Source organism: Myodes glareolus, chromosome 12, assembly GCF_982192425.1.
Source record: "Myodes glareolus chromosome 12, mMyoGla1.1, whole genome shotgun sequence".
Lineage (NCBI taxonomy): Eukaryota > Metazoa > Chordata > Mammalia > Rodentia > Cricetidae > Myodes > Myodes glareolus.
In genome coordinates, this window is record NC_142037.1 from 65,101,744 (window position 1) to 65,107,544 (window position 5,801).

General features: G+C 47.4%; 1 long non-coding RNA gene across 1 annotated transcript; it reads left to right on the forward strand.

The window, feature by feature from the left end:
- The first annotated feature begins 316 nt into the window (after positions 1-316).
- LOC148120279 (uncharacterized) lies at positions 317-4,329 on the forward strand. The gene is made up of 2 exons (XR_015739495.1): positions 317-744; positions 3,225-4,329. It is a non-coding gene; the product is annotated as an uncharacterized LOC148120279 (long non-coding RNA).
- The last annotated feature ends 1,472 nt before the right edge of the window (positions 4,330-5,801 follow it).

A 5,801-nucleotide genomic window follows, 5' to 3' on the forward strand; every position in this document is an offset into this window, starting at 1 on the left:
AGGATCTATGGTGATAAGCAAAATATTCATCAGTATGGTTATGGGCCAAGGTCGGTTCAGGCACCCTCTCCTCTGTCCAGAGAACAATCTGGGGATCTCTCCTTGGACCTGGGATCCCATTTATAATCAAGTCTCCTGTAAACCCTAAAATGACTCCCTTAGTCGAAATTTATTCTTCCTGATCTCATATTCATCCTTCCTCCCTCCCCCCCCATCCCAGGCCACCGAGCTTTCCCCATTCCTCCCCTACTCCCTTCTCTCTAACCCTCTCCCCTTCCAACAACCATCACCCCCACCATGCACCGGAGGTTGTAGAAGGCCGCAGCCACATTCTCCATTATCAAGATGGCGCTGACATCCGGCTTCACCGCCAGGTGAACGCACATGTGCTCGGTAATTTCCCACTGAGTCCCCGCCTACTCCCGAGGCATCACCTGGGACTGGGAACAATGGACCTATCCAAGAGTGACACGTCCAAAGCAGGGTCTGTTTCCTATATAAGGGATGGGTTCCATCTTATCTGGGTCTCCGCCATGTTGGCTGATGCCCGCTCTCCCAAGGGGCATTAAAGCTTTACTGCAGAAGTATCCTATGTGTACCGCGTGGTTCTTGCTGGCGAGACGGGTAGCGCGGGACATCTGGTGCCGAAACCCGGGAAGAAGAAGAAAAAGAAGAACTTTGCACCACCGGAGACCCCTTGGACACAAGGAGGATTCAGAACTGTAGGCATGCGTGCTCAGAGAGGTACGTTCTAAAGTCCAGAGAGCATATCAGAAACTGAGCAGCAGTGGGAGGTTGTGCGCGCACCCAGATAAGTTAAAAAATGACCCTCCGGTAAAGAATGGGGGAGACAGAAAAGAAAATAAGTTAAAAAGAACCCTCCGGTAAAGAATGGGGGAGACAGAAAAAAAAAATAAGTTAAAAAGGACCTCCCGGTGATTTTGGGAGAGTGGAGATGGGGGAGAAGGCTGATTTGCAGGGTCAAAAGCTTTATGTTGTGTTGTTCATGTTGTCTTTTGTGTACTGGATGGGAGAGGGATATTTGAACTTGGAGACTGCTGAGGATGTGGTGTTTTGGGAGGGAGGTTCTGTTTTCGTCTCCACGGAGGGGGAGAGCCTAAGGGTGTACTTGGGATTTATGTGGTTTGAATCACCGAGACCTCCTGAAATGTTGTAGTGTATACCCCTAAAATGCAGCGGCCCAATAACAGCAGGAAGCAGCCAAAGAGACTAAACGACGCCCAAATTCCCTTAAAGATTAAATGAGGTCCTTTCAAGCCTGCTTTTCTGAGTTCAGCTTTGCTCCATGCACCGGTTTGGGCACGGAGTGGGTGCAGCTGGGGCTGGAGGGCGGCTGGAGCGGAGCTTTGCTCTGTGGCTATGGTGGGGAGCACGTTGCGCCGGCTCAATTGGTGCGGCTCGGTTGGTGCCTGGCCTGGAGGATGTCACAGCGGTGCCACAGGCAGCCGGGCCAGAAGGCTTACAATGTACCTAAAACTGTGAGGGTCTCTGAGGGTAAAATGGCTCTGATTCCATTTGGCTATGCTAAACGATGCTGACTTCAGGCAGGGCTGGTCGTATTTATCATAATAAAAGCGCAATTAAGGTTTAGACGCAGTAAACAGGCAGTACCGTATTACATCTACATAGTGCGACTTAAGTTTTTAAGAACTGCTTAGCATTTTAGAAACTCAAGTCCTCCTGAAAGATTGCTGTGTATACGCTTGGCTTGTCTGGTGTTTCGGGTTCCACAGGGAGATGGATGCGAAGGGCCCTTGGATTTTGGGGTGATTGGGTCGTTGACTGGATCTGTGAGAGTTTACAGCCGCTTTTGCTGTGGCACAGGTGTTGAGAGTTGGCTAGTAGGAAAGCGGCCCTGTTCGCCGCCTCTCCCATTGGCCCCTTGAGCCGCAGCAGCTCTGGCGCGGACCTTGAGATGTTGCCACCTGTGCCGCCTAGGTCTGAGTGTCGGCTCCCGCCACACGCCGCCACCAACACAGCCTTAGAGAACTAGGCTAGCCCCGCGGGGAAGGCAGGGGCACCTGGGGGTGGAGCCGCCACTTCCTGGCCTGGGACAGGCGGAGCCACACAGCGGGACACGGGGATCCGCACAGCGAGCAGGCCCAGGGCCGCGCACAGCCCTTGGATAGCGGGCGGGCTCTGGAACCCAAGGCCACCGTACCGGCAAGGAATACAGGAGCCAATAAATCTTAAATCTAATATCAACAAACAGGGCCTGGGTTTTTCCTAGGCGCCACTGGGGCAACACGGCCCATACCGTAAAAAACAGAGATCCCCATATGGGTTCCCCAATGGCCACGTCATCTTAGGACTCCAGGCTGGAAACAGGAAAACGGTTTTCTCATATTTTTAAAACAATAATCTCATCTGTGCCAGATTTAAAATGGTTTAATTCTAAGGCCTACTATAATGACACAGACAAACAAGATTGCTCTTTACAACAGAGACCTATAGGTCTCTAAGTTCAAGACCAGCCTACTTCCAGTACTGACTGTGCTAAATTTTTACACTGAGTTTTTTAATACTCTTAAATGTTATTTTGGGAGAAGAGTTTGTTTATGTTTTTTTTTCTAGAAATGCTACTATTCATGCTGTGGATTCATCTGTCCAGAGGCCTGAGGACAAAGCCTCTGCTAGGGAGCTGTCTGACCTGATTGCTGCAGAGCTGGCGGGTTCCTGAGGGATGGTCCAGCTCCTGCCCTTGGTCTGTCAGTTATTGCTATGTTGTTGTTGTACATTGCAATGTTGTTGCTATGCCATTGCTATGCTGCTGGATTTCCCCTTGTTTTGTCAGGTATTGCTTGCTATCAGTTTCCCTTATCCTGTCAGTTATTTCTGCTAAACACTATGGGTATCTTCAAGATAGGTTACAAAATGCCATGGTTATTTAAATTAAAAATTGGATAAATATCTATTTAAACAAAAAGGGGGGAAATAATAAAGGAACTGCCCCCGATGCCAGAATGGCCATCGCCATATATAAAGGAACTGCCCCCGATGCCAGAATGGCCATCGCCATGGCTCTGTTCACCATAAATTTTTTAAATCTGGATGATAATGGCCAAAATGCTGCAACACGACATTGTTCGGATCCGCAGCGGCCCAAAGATTTGGTTAAGTGGAAGGATGTGCTTTCTAATGAATGGAAAGGCCCGGATCCCATCTTATTGAGATCCAGGGGAGCTGTTTGTGTCTTCCCACAGGATCAAGAAAGCCCATTCTGGCTGCCAGAGCGATTGACCCGAACAGTGAAGAGTGATCCACAACACACGGATTCGCCTGAGGACCTGGCTGCTGTTCCTCCTGCCATTTTGAGGATGGATGACAGAGTACCGATGGAGGACACTCTCAGCTTTCCCGAAGCTGTTACCAGTCAGCCATAGGATGGTGGTGTTTCCTCGACTTTTTACAACCAATATGACTCTGGGGCCCCTCATACCATCCTAGAGATGATTTATAAGCCTGGCCGTAGGACTCCAGTCCTGGGCCGTATCCCTCATTCCCCTACTTCAAAGAATGGGTGGGGGTGGAAATGTTTTGGAACAGTCCTATGCTATGGATTAGTGTTTCTCCTCTGGATGGTCTGCTGACTCAAATCCCAAAATCGTAGGGACAAAGTGGTTATTGCACAAGCGCTGGCTGCCCTGGAACAGGGGCCTCTACTGATATGTGGCTATCTATGTTAAAGCAGTAAGGTTTAAGCCAACCAGCTCCTGCACCCCTAGGACTGTGGTCCATTGCACAGGGTGGAGTGCTTGGCTTAGCTAGCCCTGAAGGTTGTTGAGCTGAAGAGCATCGCACAGAGAATGGCCCTCTCTGAGAGATAAGTCGCTTTGCTTAAGGGTTTCCTGCCATATATTCCCTTTCCCAGAAAATTGGCAGAGGGCAGGCCGGATAGGCTCCAGGTGTCATGAGCCTAGGGACAGTTTCCGTGTAAGCCCATTTTAATGTTTTCATTTTGGGAAGTGCGACCTCTATCTTTACCTTCCTAGGGAGTTGCCTTTCTGCAAAGAAGTAAAATTAGGGGGAGATGTAGAAGGCCGCAGCCACATTCTCCATTATCAAGATGGCGCTGACATCCGGCTTCACCGCCAGGTGAACGCACATGTGCTCGGTAATTTCCCACTGAGTCCCCGCCTACTCCCGAGGCATCACCTGGGACTGGGAACAATGGACCTATCCAAGAGTGACACGTCCAAAGCAGGGTCTGTTTCCTATATAAGGGATGGGTTCCATCTTATCTGGGTCTCCGCCATGTTGGCTGATGCCCGCTCTCCCAAGGGGCATTAAAGCTTTACTGCAGAAGTATCCTATGTGTACCGCGTGGTTCTTGCTGGCGAGACGGTAGCGCGGGACAGGAGGTTACCTGGGACTCTTGTCTATTTGTCAGTAATACCTCCTGGCGGATAGCTAAATAATCTTCATCAGGTTCATCTTCTTATTTAGCTTCTCTCGGATCACGATTAATAGGCTCAAAGACCTTTAATTATGGTTAGAATCCACTTATGAGTGAATACATACTGTGTTCCTCTTTTTGGGTCTGGCTTACCTCACTCAGTAAAGCGTTTTCTATTTCCATCCATTTGCATGCAAAATTCAAGATGTCATTAGCTAAAGGTATACAATGGAAGAAGGAAAGTATCTTTAACAAATGGTGCTGGCATAACTGGATGTCAACCTGTAAAAGAATGAAAGTAGATCCATATCTATCACCATGCACAAAAATCAAGTCCAAATGGATTAAAGACATCAACATTAATCCAACCACTTTGAACCTGATAGAAGAGAAAGTGGGAAGTAATCTATAAGATATAGGCACAGGAGGCCTCTTCCTAAGTAGGACCCCAGTAGCACAGACAATAAGAGAAACAATGAATAAATGGGATCTACTGAAACTGAGAAGCTTCTGTAAAGCAAAGGACACTGTCAGTAAGACAAAAAGGCTGCCTTCTGACTGGGAGAAGATCTTCACCAACCCCTCATCAGACAAAGGTCTGATCTCCAAAATATGCAAAGAACTCAAGAAACTAGACACTAAAACTCTAACCCAATTAAAAAATGGGGGTACTGAACTGAACAGAGAATTCACAACAGATGAACTTCAAATGGCCAGAAGACACTTAAGGTCATGCTCAACCTCCTTAGCGATCAGGGAAATGCAAATCAAAACCACTTTAAGATACCATCTTAAACCTGTCAGAATAGCTAAAGTCAAAAACACCAATGATAGCCTATGCTGGAGAGGATGTGGAATGAGGGGAACACTCATCCATTGTTGGTGGGAATGCAAACTTGTGCAGCCACTGTGGAAATCAGTGTGGTGGTTTCTCAGGAAACTGGGAGTCAACCTCCCTCAGGACCCAGCAATTCCACTCTTGGGAATATACCCTAGAGATGCCCTAACATACTACAAAAGCATTTGTTCTACTATGTTCATAGCAGCACTATTTGTAATAACCAGAACCTGGAAACAGCCTAGGTGCCCCTCAATAGAAGAATGGTTAAAAAAGGTGTGGAACATATACACATTAGAGTTTTACTCAGCGGTAAAAAACAATGACATCTTAAAAAGTTATTTTAAGTTAAGTTAATCTTGTATCCTGCTACATTACTGGAAGTGTTTATGAGTCATAGCAGTTTCTTGGTAGAATTTTTGGGGTCGCTTATGTAAACTATCATATCATTAGCAAATAGTGAGAGTTTGACTTCTTTTCTAATTTGTATCCCCTTCATCTCCTTTTGGTGTCTTATTGCTCTGGCTGGCTAGGACCTCAAAAACT